The sequence below is a fragment of the Sminthopsis crassicaudata genome, chromosome 1 (assembly GCF_048593235.1).
Source record: "Sminthopsis crassicaudata isolate SCR6 chromosome 1, ASM4859323v1, whole genome shotgun sequence".
Taxonomy (NCBI): domain Eukaryota; kingdom Metazoa; phylum Chordata; class Mammalia; order Dasyuromorphia; family Dasyuridae; genus Sminthopsis; species Sminthopsis crassicaudata.
This window is the reverse complement of record NC_133617.1, coordinates 421,895,863-421,917,153: the sequence shown is the minus strand read 5'-3', so window position 1 is coordinate 421,917,153 and position 21,291 is coordinate 421,895,863. Positions and strand designations below refer to the sequence as shown.

Sequence of the window (21,291 nt, the reverse complement as noted above, 5' to 3'; positions counted from 1 at the left end):
GCACTTAGGGTTAAGTGACTTGCCCAGGATCATGCAGCTAGTAAAGTGTCAAAAGTCTGAGGGAATATTTGAACTTAGGTCCTTCTGATTCCAGTGCCAGGTGTTCCATCTGATGGGGGACCAGGATTTGTGAATCAAAAGATCCTAGCTTAAAGGGACCTCAACCCCATCACATCTACTGTGCCACCTCCTTGTCCCATAAATATATATTTCTCTGGATTAAAGTCCTTTTCCCAGACTTTTCCCTTTAGGAAAATGTGTAGAAGGTCAAGAACAAAATCAAAAGTGCCAGATATGTGGATTTAGGTTGGTAAACTAACTTTAAAAACTAATTTTAAAAATTTATTTATTTTCAGTTCATGGAGCAAAACAAGTATTTCTACAAGGCAGTTTAATAAAAAGATGATTGTCCATGAAACTGTAAATCTGCCCTATATAACTTGCAATTCCCTCCAAATATATAACAAAGTTAACATGTAAATTTCTTTTCCCCCCCCTTTTTCCTTCCCTCCTCCACCCTAGAGATAGCTACCATTAGATACATGTAGATGTGTGTGTGTGTGTGTGTGTGTGTTTTCTTCTATTTATCAGTTCTTTCTCTGGATGAAGATAGTATCTTCCTTTATATGTCCTTTATTTTTAATTTGTGCATTTATAATAGTGAAAATGACTTCATAATCTAATTTATGAGAAAAAAAGTACTGCTCATCTAGTTCATCTGGTGGCCTTCCTCATTCCCTAAAAGGGTTAGTGCTTCTATCCATCTAAGGCCACTGCCCTCTTCTCCATTCAGAAAGGATTAGGATTTTGATCATAGGAAGGAAATCCTTTTAGTTCTTGAGGGGAGTGGTCAAGGAAGGAATCAAAGAGTTTTACCAGAAGATTAAGGGATTGTTGATCTAAAATGTTGACCCCTCAATGGTATTTTAACATATTATGTTTCTTCCCCTTCAAGATTCCTATGTAACCTCAAATTGTCTTGGGGTGGAGATGTCTTTGGGGGACTAAGGCTCAAGCTAGAAATGCTTGCATTTAGAATAATGTTTAATTTCAAAATGTTTTGGGCAGACCTGTGGTTGAAACCCAGAGGATGGTGTTAATATTTTTTCTTTGACACTTTGCATAGTCTGTCCTCTATGTCTAGAATGCTCTGCCTCCTCATTTTAAGAATCTTTAGATCCCTTTAAAATTTACTTCTAATGCTTTGTGTATAAGATTCCTATATACAAACCTTTTCATAATTGAGGAAGGGAAGGCACCAAATTACTTTGTATTTACTTTGTACATATTTTGGGTTTCCTTACCTTTGCATTTGTTCCCCAGCCACCAGAAGAATGCAAGTTCTTTTGAGAGCAAAGACTACTTCTTTTTTGTCTTTGTATTTAATCCCAACATTTAGCACAATACCTGGCAGACAGCAGGAACATGTTGAATTGGACGGAAGTCTGCCCAGCCTATTCTCTTTCATCCACTTCCTACTATAAATTTGCTATGAAAGTCCATCAAAATATTAGAAGAATCCTCTCTCTCTATTCCCCTAGTCTCCTGACATTTTGGTGATATGTTTGCTCATGATACAGTCAATCCCCAATTTTCGAGGGTTGGGGGGTAATGTTTCTAAAAAGTGGCACAAAATTTTAAAAAGCAAATGTTGACGTTGAACCCATGAGAAATAGTGGGTTAGGTTCCTGAAGCCATCAAAACCTGCTATCTTTCACTAGAGCTTGCTGAAAATACCCTTTTCTACATATAGTTCTTTATAACAAAACATCAATTCTGATAATATGCACTTTTTCTAACATAGTTAACTATAAAATAACCCATACGATGCAGTATATAAAATAAAATTGCTTTTTTATTAGTAATTCCCTAGAATTGTTACTTTTGTGCTAACATCTCAATAAAAAATAAACACTAATTTAAGACAATATTCAGTTTTTTATAAAACAAAATCTTTTGTTGTTTAGTCATTTGGTTGTATCTGACAGATCCTTTTACCTTGAAGTATGTCCAAGAACACATGAAAACTATAGTAACATAAATACTATACAGCAAATACAATATGTAAAACTAAAACATTTTTAACCCTGAACCTTACCTTTCTACTGTGTCAGATGGCAATGGCAGGACATTGTACTATGTAATAAGTTGTCATTTAGTTAACACCAAACTCAAGACTGACAATAGCAACAGACATTCCAGCATAAAGTTTATCTAAGACCTTTATTTCCCCCTAAGCTTCATCAGTAACTTTGTGCACTTGGACTTAGAACCTAAAGGACTTGCACCATATTATGTATGTATATGTAAGCTACAATATAGCATGATGTAGCATAGTATGCTTTGGTAGCAAACTACAATACAAAATTTGGGTTTTAAGGCAATGAAAATGTGTAATGAATGCACAGGGAAGCTCTTTATTCTCCAATTGGAGGGTAAACAAGACCAGGGAAGCATCTAATAGGATGCCAACCTTTCCACAAACTTCCAATATATCCTGCCTCTCATTTTTCCCTTTATTGTACATAGTCACAAATGTGTGTGAAAATAACGTTAATAATAAAATCAAAAAAGTTAAATGAAAGAATTGTTGAAGATTGACTGGACAATTATCCCTTCCACATTTCAAAAGTTAGGGGAATGGCACCCCCTCCAATCTAGAAAATCTGCATAAATTTTTTTTGGCCCTCTCTTCATACCAAAGAATTTTTTTCTTGTTTCTTTTATGTGGTATTTACAATACCTTATTATAAAATTTGGTCATAGGCTCTGTGTGGTATGTTGGCCTTTATGTACAACCTGTAACTTCAGCAAAACTCCACCCAAAATTCCCATTTAATTTCTTATGCTTACTTATGGTATGTCAAAACTGTGATGGAGAAAGTTGCAATGTGGAAGGGATAACTATACTTTGTTTCCTTTTTCTTCATGTTTTCTTCTACCCCAGAAGTCCTACAATAAGGTGAAATCTATGTAACAATCCCCCACCAGCTCATATTAAAAAACTAATACAATTCCATTTGAGGGCAGGTCAAGTACATAATTCCAAAGTAGAGCTTAGGGATCCGGAATGAGATGTGCTTTTAAATGATCCCGATTGTCCTGATTAGTTTGTTCTCAGCAAACCTTCTCCACTGTTTTGGAATCCTTTTATTCATCCCCAGCTCTCAGCATAGTGCCTAGACTATTACAAGTACATAATAAATCTCTAATGACTATTTAATGATTGACTTTTGTAGGGAACTCATCACATTCCCCATGGTATCTATTCCCAGCTTTTAATTTCCCTCACTCCCAATCCCAATATTCCTCACAATAGATAGATAAGATTACCTCTTACTTTAGTGAAATCATGGTTTCTTCAATTTCTTTTGTATTCTTCTCAAAGCTTCTTTTCCCCTCTTTCTCAGTGGAAGAGGTGACCTTTTTTGGGCAAAGGTTAACCCCTCTTGTAGTGCTATAGATTCTATGTCCATCCTCCTTTATCCTTGGGGACCTAATTCTATTATCCACCTACATTTGCATCCTCTCTTTTCCCTGTATACTATTTTGTCTCCTACCTCTATATTCAGTTCTCTCCTAAACCAAAACAAACCAAATAAAGCAAAGCAAAGCAAAACAAAACAAAAACCCCATCTTTTAATCCTGTTATTCTTTAAATTGCTCTCTTTCCAAATGCCTTTCTTTCATAGTTTCTTGAAAGGATAGGTTATACCTCTACTTCTTCACCATCTATCCACTTGGTCCAGTTTCTGCTGCTATCATTCCAATGATTAAACAATCAAGTCTAGTGGACTTTTCAAAGTCCTCATCTTCCTCAATTTCTTTGTCAACTGACACCTCCTTCTCTTTTAGATTCCAAGATACCAATTTTTTTGTTTTTCTCTTGCCTTTTGGACCATTCCCACCATCACTTCAGTGCCTCATGCCTTAGTACAAGTTTTCCCTAAGTTTGTACTTTCCACCTCTCTGAGATTCCCACTCTTGATGATCTCATCATTTCCATAGTTTCAATCCTCACCTCTAAGACTTTGACTCCAGAATCTCCAATCCCAGCCTTGACCATGCTTTCCATCCTTCCATCGCATTCACCTGAATATCTAACTGGAACCTCAAGCTCAACATGTAGTACTAAATTTGTGCTCCTCTTTCCTCTGAAACTTGCTTGATTTCCTTCTTTATGCTACTGATATCACCATCTTCCCAGGAACTCAAACTCCGATTCCAGTGCTGTTTTGACTCCTAAGTCTTGTTGATTCCATCCATTTCCTCCTTCACATTTTCACTGGCATCATCTTAGTTCATGCCCTCATTATCATTCATCTAGGCTAACTGGTCTCACTACTTCCATCTAATCCATCTTATACATTGCTGACAGATTAATTTTTCTAATGCCCAAGTCTGATCATGTCATTTCCTTACTTAAAAACCTTTAATGGAAGTTCTAGTACCATGATGGTGGAGAGAGGAAGGAACCTTTGAAATCCTCTCAAATAACCCTCCAAACGACTAGAAAACCTCCTCAGAATTAGTCTAGGAACATGGAAATAACTTACCAGCCCTGAAGGAAAGGTCTGTGGCACTGTGATGGGAAGGAGCCTGCAATAAGGCTCTAATCCTTGGACAATCTATAAGTGAAACCCTGCCCTCCTTCAAACCTTACCAAGTAAGCACTCTGTACAGCATAGCAAGGCCCTACCCCAGCAACTCCACTTCCAGCACAAGCCACTATTGAGGGCTTGACCCTATTGCTGACCAATATGCTTCAGGGATGGCCACCAATAAGTCTTCTAGCAGAGAGAGCCTATTTTATAACAACCCAGCAGCAGGGCTCCACTCCTGGTGAAGACCAGCAACAAGATTCTGCTTCCAAGGGAAAGCCTTTTTTTTTTTTTTTTTTTTTTTTTTTTTTTTTTTTTAACTATAGCAATCTAGCAGCAAAGCCCCATACGTGAACTAAGTCAGCAGCTAAATTCTACGCCCAAGGAAGGATAATAAGGACACCCAACTCCCTACTGTAAGCCAGAAAGAAACCTGTTCTCTAGAGAAAACAAGTAGTTAAGTCCTCCAGTAAGATACAGAGCCTCAGAACAAAAAGTCTGGGACAATGAAGGATCAGAGCCCAGCTCTCACATAAAAACACCAAATCACCCAAAAAGGCAGGAAAAAAAAATGAGCAAAAACAACAACAACAACAACAAAAAAAAAAAAAAAAAAAAAAAGAGCCTCTCTATAGAAAGTTACTTATGGTAATAGGGAGGATAAAGCATAAACTAAGAAGAGGACAACAGTATCAAAATGGCTACATGTAAAATCTCAAAGAAATATGAAATTTGATCTTAAGCCCATAAAGAATTCTTGGAAGAGCTTAAAAAGAATTTTAAGAAGTAAATTAGAAAAGTAGAAGAAAAACTGGGAAAAGAAATGAGAGTAATGCAAGGAAATCATGAACAAAGAGTCAATAACATGGGAAAAATATATAAAAATTTACCACGGAAAATAACTCCTAAAAAATAGAATTGGTCAAATGAAAAAAGAAAATACAAAAGCTCACTGAAGAAAATCATTCCTTAAAAATTAGAATCAAACAAGTAGCAACTAATAACTCTATGAGACATCAAGATATAATAAAACAAAATTTAAAAGGTAAAAAACAAATATGAAAATTTTCATTGAAAAAGCAAATTACCTAGAAAACAAATCTAAAAGAGATAATATAAAAATTACTGGACTACTTGAAAGCCATGATAAAAAAAGATCTTTCAAGAAATTATCAAAGAAAACTGCCCTGATATGTTAGAACCTGAGGACAAAATAGGAATTGAAAGAATCCATTGGTAAATGCCTGAAAGATCCTAAAATGAAAACTCGTAGGTACAATATAACCAAATTCCAGAGTTTACAGATCAAGGAGAAAGCATTGCAATCAGCCAACAAGACAAATGCAAAAACTCTAGAGCTAGTCAGGACTACATAGGATTTGGCAACTTCTACATTAAAGAATCAGAGGGCTTGGAATGCAATGTCCTGGAAGGGAAAGAAATTGGGATTATAACTAAGAATTACCTACAAAGAAAAACTGAATATAATTTTTCATGGGGGGAAAATGGATATTTAAAGGAGAGAACTAGGTAGGATTCATACCAGGAATGGTTCAATACCAGGCGGGTTCAATATTAGGATAATCATCAATATAATTGACATATCAATAGCAAAACCAACAACAATCATATGATTATATTAATAGATGAGAAAAAGCCTTTGACAAAATACAGCACTCATTCCTATTAAAAATGCTAGAAAACATAGGAATAAATGGAGCTTACCTTAAAAAAAAAAAAAAAAAAAAAAGCTTACCTTTATCTAAAAGCATCAGCAAGCATTCTCTGTAATGGAGATAAGCTAGAAGCCTTCACAATTCAATCAAGAGTGAAGCAAAAATGCCCACTATCGCCTCTAATTTTTAATATTGTACTAAAAATGTTAGCTATAGCAATAAGAAAAGGAAATTAAAGGAATTAGACAAGCAATAAAGAAACAAAATTATCACTCTCTGAAGATGATATGATGTTATACTTAGAAAATCCTAAAGAATCAACTGAAAAAAAACTACTTGAAGTTATTAATAACTTTAGCAAAGATGAAGGATAAAAAATAAACTCATATAAATCAGAAAATTTCTATATACTGCCAACAAAGTCCAGCAGCAAGAGTTAGATAAGTCCATTTAAATAATCATAGACAATGTAAAATACTTGGAAGTCTACCTGTCAAAACAAATTCCTATTGCTATTCCTATTTCCAGCTCCTATATAGAGCTAGAAAAAATAGCAACAAAATTGATCTGGAAGAACAAAAGCTCAAGGATATTTTTTTTAAAAAGCCTTTGCCAAAATATAATACCCATTCTTATTTAAAATGCTAGAAAACACAGTAATAAGTGGATCTTACCTTAAAATAATAAATACTACTTATTTTAAAAGCATCATTAATCATCCTCTGTAATGAGGATAAGCTAGAAGCCTTTACAATAAAATCAGGAGTGAAACAAGGATGCCCACTATCACCTCTATTATTTAATAATAGAGATTAAATATCTATTGTCTAGCTGTATCAGATCTCAAATTGTATTATAAAATGATAATTATCAAAATAATCTAATACTGGCAAAAAAAATAGAGTGGTGAATCAACAGAATAGATTAGGTACAAATTACTTTATAGTAAATGACCATAGTAATTTGGTATAATTTGGATAAACAGAAAGATCCAAGGTTCTGGAACAAAAACTCATTATTTGACAAAAACTGCTGGGAAAAATGGAAACTCACTGTGGCAGAAACTAGGTATAGATGAACTTCTTATACCCCCTACCAAGATAAGGTCAAAATGGGGACATAATTTACATCTAAAAGATGATACCACAAGCAATTAAGAGAGTATGGAATAGCTTATGTCAGATTTATGGATGAGAAAAGAATTTACAATCAAAGAGGATATAGAAAGCATCACAAAATATAAAATAGATCATTTTGATTATGTAAAATTAAAGTTTTGAACAAACAAAACCAATGCAACTGAAATTATACGGAAAGCAGAAAACTGGAAAAATTTAGAGGGTTTGGCACCTTTATTAAGGATATTTGTTGCAGAGTTTTTTTAATTCTAGTTTTCTGCTGAGTCAAATTTATAAAAATACAAATTATTTCCTAATTGATAAATGGTCAAAGGATTTGAACAGGCAGTTTTCACAAGAAGAAATCAAAGTGGGAGCAAAGATGGTGGAGTAAAGGCAGGAACTCACCAAACTCTTCTTCAAGCCCATGCTTTTAAATTCATGACTTTTAAACAATGACTCTAAGCTATTTTTAGAGTATCAGAACACACAAAAAGACAAAGTAGAATGATTTTCCAGCTTAAAACAACTTAGAATGTCAGCAGAAAAGGACTGCAGGACTAAGGTGGAAGACTAGTGTGTTGTATGAGTGCAAGCTAGATCAGCCCCAGCTTTACCTGGGCACCAGCAAAGCAGAAGTGGGCCTTGGGGTCCCTGAATCAGCAGCAATATTGGCAATTTCTAGAGCTCTTAACTCAGAGACAAAAAAGATTACTTGGAAAGTATATGTCAATAGGGTGAGAGGGCCTTGGGAAACTGGGAAACCAACAAACCAGGAGTGGGTACAAGCATAGTGGTGGCTACAGATCCCAAAGCCCTCAGCTCACAGGAGGTCTCTCTCTACCAGCCCTGAGGAAAAACTCTGTTGCTTTATTACACTAGATGTTACAGTTACAATGGAGTGGGGACCCTCCTCACAGTTTCAGGGTGAAAAGAGTATTTGTGGTCAGTTCCCTAGAAGGATCTCTGAAAACAGTTGCACCAAACCCCTGAAGCTTGGGACATTGTACCCTCTACTCTGGAAATGGAATTCTACTTTAACAAGCCAAGTAATTGGCTAGGAAAATGAGCAGACAACAGGAAAAAATTCAGACAATAGAAAGTTACTATGGTTACAAGGGAGAACAAAACACACACTCAGAAGAAGATAACAAAGTCAAAGTTCCTACATACAAAGCCTCAAAAAAAAAAAAAAAAGAATGAGAGTATTAAAAAGGGATTTTGAAAATCAAGTAAGAGAGATAAAGGAAAAATTGGGAAAAGAATTGAGAGTGGTACAAAAGGAAATACAAAAAGCTAATGAGAAGAATGCCTTAAAAAGCAAAGTTGTCCAAGTGGAAAAGGAGGTACAAAGACTCGCTGAGGAAAATAATGCCTTGAGCAAATGAAAACTCATAACTTTGTGAGAAATCAAGAAACAATAAAACAAAATCAAAAGAATGAAAAATAGAAGACAATGTGAAACAACTTGGAAAACAACTGACCTGGAAAATAAAATCAGGAGAGATAATTTGAAAATTATTTGCCTACCTGAAAGCCAAGATCAAAATAAGAGCCTAGACATCATCTTTCAAGAAATTATCAAGGGATACTGTACTGAATTCTAGAATCAGATGGTAAAATAAGAAATTGAGAGAATCCACTGATAACCTCCTGAAAGAGATCCCAAAAGGAAAACTCTCAGCAATATTATAGTCAAATTCCAGAATTCCATAGTCAGTTTCCAGAATTCCCAGGTAAGGAGAAAATATTGCAAGCATTCAGAAAGAAACGATTCAAGTATAGTAGAGTAACAGTCAGGATAACACAAGATTTAGCTGCTTTTATATTAAAAGACCAGAGGGCTTGGAATATGATGTTCCAGAGAGCAATTGAGCTTGAATTACAACTAAGAATCATCTATACAGCTAACCTGAGTATAATTCTTCAGAGGAAAAGGTGGAAATTCAATAAAATATAGGACTTTCAAGCACTCATGATGAAAAGACCAGAGTGGAATAGAAAATTTGATTTTCAAATACAAAACTCAGGAGAACCATAAAGGGGTAATCAGGAAAGGAAAATTATAAGGGATTTAATAAAGTTTACTTTCCTAAGTGGAAGGAGATACTTGTAAGTCAAAAGAATTTTATCATCATTATGGGAGTTAGGATATCTAAAGAAATAAAATTCACTCTTTGCAGATGACATGATGGTATACTTAGAGAACCCCAAAGACTCTGCTAAAAAGCTGTTAGAAATAATTCAGAATTTTAGCAAAGTGGCAGGATACAAAATAAATCCACATAAATCCTCAGCATTTTTATATATCACCAACAAAATGCAACAGCAAGAGATACAAAGAGAAATTCCATTCCAAACAAATGTTGAGAGTATAAAGTATTTGGGAATCCATCTATCAAAGAATAGTCGGGAATTATATGAGAAAAATTACAAAACACTTGTCACAAAAATAAAGTCAGATTTAAATAATTGGAAAGACATTCAGTGCTCTTGGATAGGCTGAGTGAATATAATAAAGATGACAATACTCCCCAAACTAATCTATTTATTTAGTGCTATACCAATCAGACTCCCAAGAAATTATTTTAATGACCTAGAAAAAATAACAACAAAATTCATATGGAAGAATAAAAGGTCGAGAATTTCAAGGGAACTAATGAAAAAAAAGTCAGAGGAAGGTGGTCTAAGTGTACCTGATCTAAAGCTATATTATATAGCAGCAGTCACCAAAACCATTTGGTATTGGCTACAAAATAGACCGGTAGATCAGTGGAACAGATTAGATACAAAGGTCAAAAAAGGGTACATCTATAGCAATCTAATCTTTGACAAACCCAAAGATACCAACATTAGGGATAAAAATTCATTATTCGGAAAAAAAACTGTTGGGAAAACTGGAAATTAGTATGGCAGAAACTAGATATGGATCCACACTTAACACCATATACCAAGATAAGATCAAAATGGGTCCATGATTTAGGCATAAAGAGGGAGATAATAAATAGATTAGAGAAACAGAAAATAGTCTACCTTTCAGACCTGTGAAGGAGGAAGGAATTTATGACCATAGGAGAACTAGAGATCATTATTGATCACAAAATAGAAGATTTTGATTACATCAAACTAAAAAGTTTCTGTACAAACAATACTAATGCAAACAAGATTAGAAGGGAAGTAACAAATTGGGAAAATATTTTTAAAGTTAAAGGTTCTGACAAAGGTCTCATTTCCAAAATATATAGAGAACTGACCCTAATTTATAAGAAATCAAACCATTCTCCAATCAATAAATGGTCAAAGCATATGAACAGACAATTCTCAGATGATGAAATTGAAACTATATCCACTCATATGAAAGAGTGTTCCAAATCACTACTGATCAGAGAAATGCAAATTAAGACAACTCTGAGATACCACTACACACCTGTCAGATTGGCTAAGATGACAAGAACAAATAATGATGAATGTTGGAGGGGATGTGGGAAAACTGGGACACTGATACATTGTTGGTGGAGTTGTGAAAGAATCCAGCCATTCTGGAGAGCAATTTGAAACTATGCCCCAAAAGTTATCAAACTGTGCATACTGTTTGACCCAGCATTGCTGCTATTGGGCTTATATCCCAAAGAAATACTAAAGAGCGGAAAGGGGCCTGTGTGTGCCAAAATGTTTGTGGCAGCTCTTTTTGTTGTAGCTAGAAACTGGAAGATGAATGGATGTCCATCAATTGGAGAATGGTTGGGTATATTATGGTATATGAAGGTTATGGAATATTATTGCTCTGTAAGAAATGACCAGCAGGAGGAATACAGAGAGCCTTGGAGAGACTTAAATCAACTGATGCTGAGTGAAATGAATAGAACCAGAAGATCGCTGTACACTTCAATGCTGTATGAAGAGGTATTCTGATGGAAGTGGAAATCTTCAACATAAAGAAGATCCAAATCACTTCCAGTTGATCAATGATGGACAGAAATAACTACACCCAGAGAAGGAACACTGGGAAGTGAATGTAAATTGTTAGCACTATTGTCTATCTACCCAGGTTACTTATACCTTTGGAATCTAATACTTAATGTGCAACAAGAAAATGGTATTTACACACATATATTGTATCTAGGTTATATTGTAACACATGTAAAATGTATGGGATTGCCTGTCATGGGGGGAGGGAGTGGAGGGAGGGGGGGATAATTTGGAAAAATGAATACAAGGGATAATATTATAAAAAATTCTAAATATAATAAAGATTTTGATTGATGTTGAAAAAAAAACAAAAACAAAACAAAAAAAGAAATAAAATTAAGGGGTAAGAGAGAAATAGAGTGGGAGAATGGGAAAGGGAAAGAATTTTGAAGGAAGTTTCTCTGATGAAGGCCTTATTTCTCAGATGTATAGACAACTGAGTCAAATTTATATATATATATATATATATACATATATAATATATATTATATATATATATCATTTCCCAATTGATAAATGATTAAAAGATAAGAACTATGCCCAAAGGACTATAAAATCATTCCTATCCTTGCCACTACTAGGCATGAATCTCAAAGGAAATTTTAAAAAAAGGAAAAGAACCTATATATACAGCTCTCTTATAGCAGCTCTCTTCTCAAGGCAAAGAATTGGAAACTGGAGGTATGCCCATCAACTAGGGAAGGTTGAATAAATTGTGTTATGTGATTATGATGGAATATTCTTGTTCTATGGGAAATGAGCAGGATGCTCTCAGAAAAACCTGGAAAGTCCTCCATGAAGTCAAGCAAAGCGAAATGTACTGTGCACAAAGTAATAGCAATATTGGGGGATGATCAGCTGTGAATGACTTTACTATTCTCAGCAACACAATGATCTAAAACTACTCTGAAGGACTTATGATGAAAAATGCTATTCATATCCAGAGAAAGAACTGATTGTGTCTGAATGAAGATTGAAACATACTTTTTTTTTAAACTTTATTTTTCTTAAGGGTTATTTTTTGAGGGGATGGAATTTATGTTTTCTTTCACAACATGATTTTTCTAGAAATGTTTTGTATAACTTCATATGTGCCTTTTTAATGGGAGGTAGGAGTGGAAAAGGAAGGGAGAAAATCTGGAATGCAAACTTTTCAAAAACAAATGTAAAATTGTTTTATATGTAACTGGAGGAAATAAAAATATTAAAAATGTAGATGTATATACATACATAAATCAAAGTTATCTATAGTCACATGAAAAATGCTCCAAATCACTATTGATTAGAAAAATGCAAATTAAAACAACTCTGAGATATCACATCACACCTATCAGATTGGCTAATATGACAAAAAAAGGAAAATGTTGGGTATTGGAGGGGATATGGGAAAACTGGAACACAAAAATACTGTTGCGAAAAATGTACTAATTCTATATCCCAAAGACATCCCTAAAAAGGGAAAAGTTCCAATTTATACAAAACTATTTATAGTAGCTCTTTTTTGTGGTGGCTAAGAATTGCAAATTGAAGGAATGCCCATCAATTGAAGAATGACTAAACAAGCTGTATGTTTATGATTGTAACAGAATATTATTGTTATAAGAAGTGACAAGCAGGATGATTTTTGATCAACAGAACCAGGAAAACATTGTATGCAGTAACAACAGTATTTTTGATGAAGAATTGTGAATGACTTAACTATTCTTAGCAATATAATGATCCAAGACAAACATAAAGATCTAATGATAAATCATACTATTTGCCTCCATAGAAAGAACTGATATTGATTGCATACAGATTGAAGCATGTTATTTTTTATTTTTTCATTTTTTATGTGTGTATTCTTGTACAAAATAACTAATATGGAAATATTTAACATAATTGAACATGTATAGCCTGATTGTCTACCAAGAAGGGGAGGGGGGAAGGGAGGGAAGGAGAGAGAGAATTTGGAACTTAAAACTTCAAATAAAAATGTTAAAAAAAAATAGAAAAAAACCCCCAACCAACCTTTAGTGGCTTCCAGTGTCTACTTCAGTAGAAAGTAAAAAAGTAGTAAAGACAAAATCCTTAGTCCAGCATTCTCCATAATTTGACTCTAATTTATCTTTCTAGCCTTACTTCTTATATCTAGGCTCTAGTTAAACTGGATCAGTGACTGTCTTAAAATTTCCATCTATGTTTTTGTTCATGCTCCTACTCCTCTTGGAATGTTTCCAACTTGTTGAAATCTTATCCATCCTTCAAATCCCAGCTAAACTACCACTTCTTTCATGAAGCCTCCCTACCCTCATAACTGGAAACTATCTTTCCTTCCTGAAACTCTCATAGGACTTTGTACTCTTAGGCATTTAATACTAAATCAACATTATACCTACTATGTACCAGATACTGTATTAAGTGCTAGAGATATAAAGAAAGGTAAAGGTCTTCTTGAGGACATCACCATCTAATGGAGGAGACAACATGTAAATAACTATGTATAAATAAGCTACATAGAGGCTAAATTGGAAATTTTATCATGATCTATTTTGTATGTGTCTTATACCGTGTTTCCCCGATAATAAGACACTGTCTTATTATTTTTTTGGGACTAAAAAACACCAGAGGGCTTATTTTCAGGGGAGGGCTTATTTTATCCTCCATCATGCCCCTTTTATCCTCCATCATGCCCATTTTAGCCTCCATCATGCCCCCTTTAGCCTCCATCATGCCCCCTGAGTGCTTATTTTATTCTCCATCGCTTACTGAACTTACCGAGTTTTTAGATGGTCCTGTCTCAGCTCTACTCCGCGGCGCTGCTCTCAGTAGCGCCAGCAAGCAAATCACCAGGGAAGAAGAGGATGACGCGCTCACTGCTGCAGCTCTGATTGGATGCAGCTCGGAGCGCGACGTGCGTTTCACCCGGGAGGGGAGGGCGGCGCTGCTTACTGAAGGTACCGCTACGCAGCATATAGCGCAGGGGATCACCATGATGACCGTTTTCATAGTAAGTTCGATAGGGCTTATTTTCGGGGGAGGGCTTATTTTAGCGGAATATTAAAGAGTATGTGGGTGTCTTATTTTCAGGATAGGTCTTATTATCGGGGAAACACGGTATGTGCTATTAGACCAAAGATATGAAACACACAGCCCACTATATTGAGTACCACCGAACCAGATTAAATGGAATTGGGAAATATTGACAAAATGAGTAAAAATACAATAAACATAGATAATATTGCATTTAAAACTAAGTTATCATGTGGCCCATGGGGATCCTTGTATATAACTTAGTGACCTCCATTTCTATTTGAGGTTGATACCAGTGGGTTAAAATCTAAACTCATGGGAGACTAAGATTTTTGAAAAAAAAATTATCCTTGTGAACCCTCTAGAATTTTGCATATAGGAAATTTTAAAATGCTAGTTGTTACTCAGAGGGCTGTTGGCTTGGGTATTTCTGAGAGTGTGGGAGTGTAAAGATGAAGGAAGGTGAAGGAAAAAAGAAACTTAGTTTTATATCCATTACGCAGCTTATCTGATATTTTTGATTAAAACCATTCCTGGCTCTAGACTCTCTTGTGTCCATTAAAATGACAAATTTAAATAAACCCACAATTCAATTTATATAGATACAACTAAGAGTTATTTAATGTATGAGAGAATATAAGATTCTAAAAGGCAGGGACTATTTCAATCAATCAATATTTTAAATGCTTGCTATGTGTCAGGGACTGTGCTGTCCTGGAGATAGCAAAAAATATAGTTGCTGCCTTCAAGAAGCTTACATTCAAATGAGGGTAGACAAAGGGAACTGAAAAGCAAAATGTATCAGTAAAAGGGGATGGAGGAGAAGACTAGAGAGTCAGAATTGAGCATGCTAGGAGAGGAGCAAAGGAGTGAACAGAAGGCTGACCTGGGCTGACTCAAAACGGAACCTTAAAGTGGAGGTTCCAAAAAGAACTCATCAGGTTATAGGGCCACTGAGAATGAAGCATCTTAGAAGTTGAGAAGGTGAAATTAATCAGAATTCTTTTTATTTTTGTGCCTAAGATATTACTGAATTCTTGCAAAGTGTTAAATAAATGCCTGTTGATTGCTTGCTGTGCCTAATGCAAAGCATTGGGCAAAGTGATGGGGCTACAAAGAAGAAATAAACAATCTAGAAACCACAATTATCTTTAGAAACCCAAGGGAGCACCTCAGTGACTATAAGAGAAGAGGAGACAAACTTTCTCAAGATCAGCAAGTTGGAATTTGTCAGAACTAAATATTTCCCTACTGGAACATCTCTGTGGTATAAATTAGGATGGGCATAATAAGGTCAAGGTGATAATAAGCCTGGGGATATTTTTGGGAGGAGGCCTATTACTAAGCAGAGTTATGCTTATAAGAGTTCAGAAAGTAAACAAAGGCTTGAGATGTATAAAAACCTATTCTTTTCAAAGCAGACACACATTCACTCATGTACCCATTGGGTGGTTGTTCAAAGACATTCAAAGACCACAGGGTAATATCTAAAGTGGCGTGTGAACTGGATTTAAGTGACCCAGAGATGCACAAAGTTATCAGTCTTACTCTCTCTTCCAATCATGGACGTCCAGTAGCAAGACAAAATTAAGGCACAATGTGCAGAAAAAGGAAAGAAGGGGGAAGGACTATATGTATATGTATTTTGGGAAGATGACAATCAACTTGTGTGAATCTCTTCCCTAAATAGTATCATCCCTGCTCTCCAACCCAGGAGCACAGGTTTTTCCAGACAGCAAATGCTGGGGTGTGTCATTCCCTGTTAAAGATAATACCTAATACCCTAGCCTTTGAGTGTAAAGATTTCTGTTTTCAGGAAAGGGACCACTCCAAAGGATAATATTTTTTTATAGATGGTACCAGTGCAAAGATGAACTCAGGTCTCAGCTGACCAAGATTTTCAAATGAGTCTTGGTTGTTCCATTCATCCCACCCTGGGGCAAACTGACTTACTCTCTAAAGGTCTGGCACAGATAATTAGACTGTTGGGCTGAGCCTAAAGATCATTGTGCTAGTCGGGCTGCACATTTTCTTTCAAGAATTGTAAACAGAGTAGGTATCCATTGATGACAGATCTCCAAGAGAATATAAGAGTCTTTGAGAACAGAGATTATTACAGTTTTGTTGCACAGTATCTGGCCTGCAGTTAACACTTAAAAATGCTTGAAGTGAATGTAAGTGAATTGGAGAACAGTTAAAGCAAATGCAGTACATAAATGAATAGAATATCATTAGGAAATGATGGATTGAGTATAACAACACATATAAATTGATGAAGAGTGAGCTGAGCAGAATCAAGAGAATAACATGCATAAGGATTATAAAAGGCATTTATACCAAGCTCAGTCTTGGTCTGGGGAATTGAAGACAATATCTGTCTATCCTTATTAAAAAGGAAGTGGACTTAGGATGTGGAATATGACAGATATTGACTTTCTTTTGCCTTTTTTGAATCTTCAGCATTTAGCATGGTATCTGGCAATGGCAATAGCTGGTAAAAGTTTGTTGATTGATTATTTTGTTTAAATGTCTTTCTTCCCTTAAGATAAGGGGCAAAGATTTTGTTACTCTACTAACAGTGGGCTAAATCCATAAAGGTTTTTTAGCAAAGAAAAGGGTTTTTAGCAATTAACATGGGGAAAGACAAATTCCTAGTCTTCTTAAATGGTTTTCTTTGTTACCTCATTGGGGGGATGACTATGGTATAAAAACAAATGATAAAATAAATTTTTTTTCTTTCAAAAGCAGATTGCACAATAAAGGAAGTTAATTGGGAATTTAAAACTTCCTATTCCATAGTCCCCCAACTCCAACTTCTTATATCTATAAAACCTTCATCAAAAAGACTGGCTCAGATACTTTTTTCCCAGAAGTCTTGTTCCCACAGGGGAGACATTAATCCTTAGAACAAAAACAGTGGTTCTGATCCTTGGAAAAAGCACTGATTATTATTTGATTATGTTTCTAGGTATGTTTAAATTTCCACACCTTCCCTTACTTTTAGGATGTGTGAGTCTAAAGAAGAGGAAAAGCTGGATTTGTTTTGAGTTTTACAAACAAGCAGAGAAGAGCATGGAGAACATGCACTGCCTAGCACTATGGGAAGGGGAAGAGTCAGGGTGGAAGAAACCCTAGTAGTTTGAGAGACAGATGAATTTAATTCAGAAAATAGTCCTAGTTCACCCAGTAAATGATAAATTTGTAGAACATGTTATCCCATGACATGTTGGTAGGCTGAAAGATAACTAGTAACAGAAATAGTTTTGAAAATGAATGGCAGGTTTGTAATGGGTCAATTGACAAAGTTAAATGTTATGGATGATCTAGAATAGTGGAAAGAGTCAGTCTTTGAACCTAGGAAGACTGGCACATACTGACTATCATCATCATTTAACCTCTCAATGCTCTAGGCAACTAACTAGTACTCTGGCTATAAGTTTCCCAAGAAGGTGCTGAACTACATTGATGGATGGAATTTTTTTTTACTTGTGACTCCTTTTCTTTGACAACTACTATCATACTGGCACAGAGCCTAATCACTTCTTGCCTAGACAATTGTAATAGCCTTCTTCCTCAAGTCCCTCCCCAATAATTCATCTTCTCCACAGCTGACAAGTAATTTTTTCCTTAAACACAAGTCATTTCCTTACCCAGTAAATTCCAGTGGTTCCTATTACCTCCAAGATAAAACTCTCTGTTTGGCTTTTAAAGCTTTTTACAACTTGCTACCTTTCTTCTCCAGTCTTTTTACACTTTGCTCCTTTTTACATACTTACTCTACAAAGCAACGACACTGTCTTCCTCTACTGTTCATTATATCCTGATTTTGCATTTTCACTGACAGTTGTGGAATCCTCTTTTCTCAGCTCCACCTCCTGGCTTCCTTCATATCTCAGCTAAAGTCCCACCTTCAGTAATAAGACACTTTCCTCAGTTCCCCTAGATCCGAGCATCTTCCCACAGAAATTACCTTTGATTTATACTGTCTATATCTTAGACATACAGAATTGTTTGTATGCTTTCTACCCACTATTGAAATGTGAATTCCTTAAGGCCTTTTGGGGGTGGGGCAAGGGAGGTTTTCTTTGTATTCTCAAGGCTTAGCAAAGTGCTTAATACACAAAGTTTAGTAAAGCCTTGTTGAATGTCAGGGTCCTTTTTAGTAAAGAAATAACAGATCTGGTCCCCAGGCCTATTCCCCATTCTTCCATTAGAGTTTAATGATAAGGACAAACCACACACAAAAATCCTGTTTTTTCAGACATCTAGGAGCCCTTATAAGTAATTTATTCTAGACTAATCCTCTCATTTTCCACTTGAGGAAACTAAGGCCCATAGAAGTTATTTGCCCAAAGCTACACATGGTGGCAGGCTTCTCATGTACAGGAGGAGGGGGTGAAAGAAGGGAGAGAATTTGGAATTCAAATAGAGCACCAGCCCTGAAGTCAGGAGGGCCTGAGTTCAAATTTGACCTCAGACACTTAACACGTCCTGGCTGTGTGACCCTGGGCAAGTCACTTAACCCCAGCCTCAGGGAAAAAATAAAAACAAACTAATAAATAAATAATGAGTGGCAGAGCTGGGCTTAAAACCTAAGTCTTTTGAGTCCTTGTGCTTTCTCCTGTGCTATCCTGCTCTCCCCAAAGAGTTCTACTTCCAGGTCAAGCAGAATTCTAGACAGTATAATGGCTCATATGGATGAACCAGAATAGCATTTCTGATGTTTTAATTTCTGGGCTGAAGAACTTATTTTGCTGCTTACTTAATAAATTTTCTGTCTCAATTTACCCCCCTACCCCATCTTTATAAAAGGAGAATACTCCATATAGAAATGATTTGTGGACAAATCAAAGAATTAATATGAGAGACTGGACTTGGAGAATTTATCAGAATTCCCAGTTTCTTAAATTGTGATTCCTGATCTCCTAAGAAGTCTGGTAACAGTTTCAGAGATGTCCTTTGATTTCCAAACAGAATAGACTTTCACTAATTGATTAAGCTAAGACTTTGTCTCACTAAAGAGTCAAAGAGACCACTTTTATTGCACATTATATCATCTACCCTCACCCATAAAACTTCTGTTTATTTAAATAAATATACTTACCTGATTAAAAAAAAAAGTCTGGTAACTGTAGGAATTGCAAAATTATGATTTATTATCAGTAAATGTTTTATTTGTATATCTATTTTATATTCTTACATACCTAGGGGCCACATAAAAATTTCTCTGGCAAAAAGGGATCGTGAGTGGGAAAAAGTATAAGAAGGCCTGTTCTAGGTGGTCTTTGAGGTGACTTGCAAGAAGTTATAAAAGTACAACACATCCTGTTATTTTTCAAGTCAAGGCTATGCCTTATGGTCAAAACTATCCCCACGCCTTTGGTTCAATCTACAATATCTATATCTATATAAAATATCTGGGGATATATCTATATCTATATAAAAAATATCCAATTCCAGGAACCCGAACAGAATATTGAGGCAATTCTCTACTTCTCCCAAGCTAGAACATCAGACACATACATACAATCTAGGTTTTTTTTTTTTTGTGTGTGTGTGTGTATGTGTGTATGTGTGTGTGTGTGTATGTGTGTATGTGTGTGTGTACGTGCGCACACGCGTTCGAGTGGAATGGGGTATGCTTTTCTTAGCATCTCCGGAATTATATGTTCATAGCTGTCTCCTGTATCCTACCTTTTGATTTTTACTACTGACTATTTAATGCAAGAATTTATGATTTCCAAGGATAGTTGGGCAAAGGAGATTGGTGAATTTCAACAGAATGGAACTTTTCAACTCTCCCCACCTTCCCCGCCTCTCCGCCCCCGCCATAGTGGACACTAGAATTGACTGGGTTAAGTCAAGTCCTGAGGGCAGATTATTCGGATGGGTAAAATTCTTTTCACTCCCATTTCTGTCTTGTGTTTTTCTCCATGAAGTTTGGTTAACTTCACAAGATATCAATAAGGCAAGTGGTCAGGCAAGTGATCACACGCTATTCACAACTAGGGAAACTGAGGCATAGAATAGGGCAGGGGCTGAGCCAGATAATTAGGGCTGAAGTGGTACTGGAACACAGATTTGACTTCCTTTCCACTGACTTTCTCCCTTCGGAGCACCCGTACTCCCTTCCCGGCGCTTGACGGCACTCTGGTGCCTGAGCTTTCCCAGGGAAGATTCCCTTCGGGAAGGCTTGAGTTCCCCCTTCGTCCCTCACCTCCTCTCTTCGCACCCGGTCGGGATTTAGATGTCCCGGTCCCCAGAGTTCCCTGGAAGCTACAAGGGTGCCAGAGCCTAGTTGGGTATCTTTCAGACTGAGATCCACCTTACCTGGGCGGCAGCGGCGGCAGCTCCGGAGAGGATGCGCCTGGGCGGGTGTCAGACGGCAGGCGGCAGGCTGGGGTAGCTCGGCACCCTACCTGCTACCTTAGCCTGCTCCGCCGCTGTCCTGGGAAAGACCGAGGAAGGCAGAAAAGGAGGCGGAGGCGGGGAGCCCGGGGGCGGGGGAGACCGAGGAGGGCGTGGGCGCGTGTGCGCCCGGCTGCGGCCACGCGAGGAAATCCTGGGAGGGAGGGAGCTAGGCAGCTGTATAGCTAGCGCTCCGGATCACAACGCACCTCACCGCGGGTCAGCTGCGAGTTGTCTTCTGGCCGGGACTGGCAATTCCTGATCTGGCCGTGGGATCCCAGAAGATTGCCTAAGGGAACTCTGGACCCAGCTGGCGGGCCATTCTTCCTCCCCTGCTCAGCCCACTCCGCCCTGGCCCTGCCCGGGCTCGGCCCGCCTGCAAACTGAGGTTTTTGGCTCTGCTCCCCTAACCCGAGAACGATCCACCCTGTGGCCTTTGCAACGTAGGATCGGACCTCAGGGCTCGGCACTTGGGGTGTAGGCCACTCAGGTCGGGTTAGAAAGGCC

The 21,291-nt window shown here is 36.8% G+C and overlaps 1 protein-coding gene across 1 annotated transcript in view; it reads right to left on the bottom strand.

Annotated features, from left to right (window-relative positions):
* SCNN1B (sodium channel epithelial 1 subunit beta) overlaps window positions 1-20,845 on the bottom strand; it is an 86,848-nt gene extending 66,003 nt beyond the window's left edge. The window contains exon 1 of the mRNA XM_074280365.1: window positions 20,707-20,845. The gene's annotated coding sequence lies outside the window, so the exon portion shown is untranslated. The remainder of the gene's footprint in view (window positions 1-20,706) is intronic.
* Between the last annotated feature and the right edge of the window lie 446 nt (window positions 20,846-21,291).